This window comes from Myotis davidii, unplaced genomic scaffold (assembly GCF_000327345.1).
Source record: "Myotis davidii unplaced genomic scaffold, ASM32734v1 scaffold370, whole genome shotgun sequence".
NCBI lineage: Eukaryota > Metazoa > Chordata > Mammalia > Chiroptera > Vespertilionidae > Myotis > Myotis davidii.
In genome coordinates, this window is record NW_006288615.1 from 10667397 (window position 1) to 10669407 (window position 2011).

At 42.6% G+C, this 2011-nt stretch overlaps 1 pseudogene; it reads right to left on the reverse strand.

Moving 5' to 3' along the window:
- Positions 1-926: 926 nt before the first annotated feature.
- Positions 927-2011, reverse strand: part of LOC102775131 — a 6249-nt pseudogene continuing 5164 nt past the window's right edge.

Consider the following 2011-nt stretch of genomic DNA (forward strand, 5'->3'; position numbering starts at 1 on the left):
AGTGTGACAGTCAATTAGCATATTCCCTCCTTATTATATAGGATTGATTTCGGAGAGGAAGGGAGAGAGATAGAAACATCAATGATGAGAATCATTGATTGGCTGCCTTCTGCATGCCCCTTACTGGGGATGGAGCCCACAAACTGGTCAAGTGCCTTTGACTGGAAACAAGCTTGGCGTCGTTCAGTCCACAGGCCGATGCTCTATCCGCTGAGCCACACTGGCTAGGGCTGAGCCTTCTTTCTCATCTGTGCAATGCGGGCAGGGCAGCTGCCTCGGAGCCATGGTGGGCAGTGTGGCTCAATGGATGAAGCTATATATATACATATATATTTAAAATATATTTTATTGATTTTTTACAGAGAGGAAGGGAGAGGGATAGAGAGTTAGAAACATCAATGAAAGAGAAACATTGATCAGCTGCCTTCTGCATATCCCCTACTGGGGATGTACCCGCAACCAAGGTACATGCCCTTGACTGGAATCAATCCTGGGACCCTTCAGTCCTTAGGATAACTCTCTATCCACTGGGCCTAACTGGTTAGGGCTAATTGCTATATTTTTATAGTATATTTTAAAGTCTGATGGCATAAATTCTCCACCTTCTTCCTTCTTTTGATGGTTTTGTGTGTTTGTGTGTGTTTGTGTGTGTGTGTGTGTGTGTGTGTGTGTGTACTTTTGCATCTTTTCTGGAAACTGTATTGTCAAGTTTTATTTTTAAAAATCTTAGGCTTTGATTTGGGATTGCATTCATTCTGTAATTTACTTAGGGTGGAAAATAACTACTTTTACTATATTTTCTTTCCATTTAGAATAGGGTATGTTTTTTGTGTGTGTGTGTGTGTGTGTGTGTGTTTAGGAGAAGTAAACTGTAGCTGCCTTGGAGAAGAGACTCCTTCAAAGGAGCCTCCTTCACAGCAGTTTCTCCAACGCTTCAGAGTCAAAGGAGGGTCTGCAACATTTGAAAAAGAAATTCCAAGTCTCCGTGAGGTCGACATTAGTAATGAGCGATGAGAGAATGTCAAGGTGGCTGTGAATGCGGGGAACTCAGTCTCAACATCCCTGAGAGAAGAGCCCCAAAGAGATTCTAGCTGCAGAAAGTAACGTCCTGGCAAAGTCCTGATTTCATCAGCACGATGCACACCAGGGGAACAGGTGTTGATACATTCAACACACTGTAGACAGCGGAGGAAACGGATTCTGCTTGCTAACAACTAGCTTCTGATGCTGATGTGATATATAGCCTTTGATGTGATTCATGTACATCAGGTTCTAGAATACACTGGACTTCATCGATGTCCACGTCTTCCACTTGCATGAATTTCAAAGCAACAAGAAAACCATCCAGAGATAACTGGTGTTTTGGGTAACAAGTACACTTTCCTAAAAAGATTCCTGTAGGTGATGATCTTCAGCTTTTCAAGGATAAGGAAGATGCCCCAGCGATTAAAGAAGGTCGCATGCTTCGCTAGAGCCTCGTTCAATAGAAGGAGATTGCCTTCACTTACAGCTCTGGTTACGTCAGCAAACTGCATGAGATACTTTTTCAAAAGCTCAATGGTCAGCATATGACCCAACAGCATTTTTACTGGGAGTAAATATATCAAAATCATCCTTTTGTTCTTCTGACTCAAACGGTGACAGTGCTCAAAGGCAAAGGACAGGTACTCCTCGGCTTGTTTAAAGTCACGATCAAACATGGCCTTTCGTCCAACGTAGTGCCTGTACGTTACTCTCTGTGCTGTGCTATAATCTTCTTTCAGATCTGAGCTGTCGATGGCTCTGATGAGAGGTGTAAACAAATGGAGTTTATTGATCTTAAAGTAAATCTTGAATAACTGGTTCACCAGAAACAGCATCCCCCACTTCTTAGAATCCTCTATACCAGCACGAGCGTCACTGGCACAGACGCGGAAACAGCTCATCAACAACTCAGCAGCTCTTTCCCACGTGTCCCCAACTTTGCTTTTTCCTTTCTTTTTTTTTTTTCCGAATACTAATTTTGTTTATT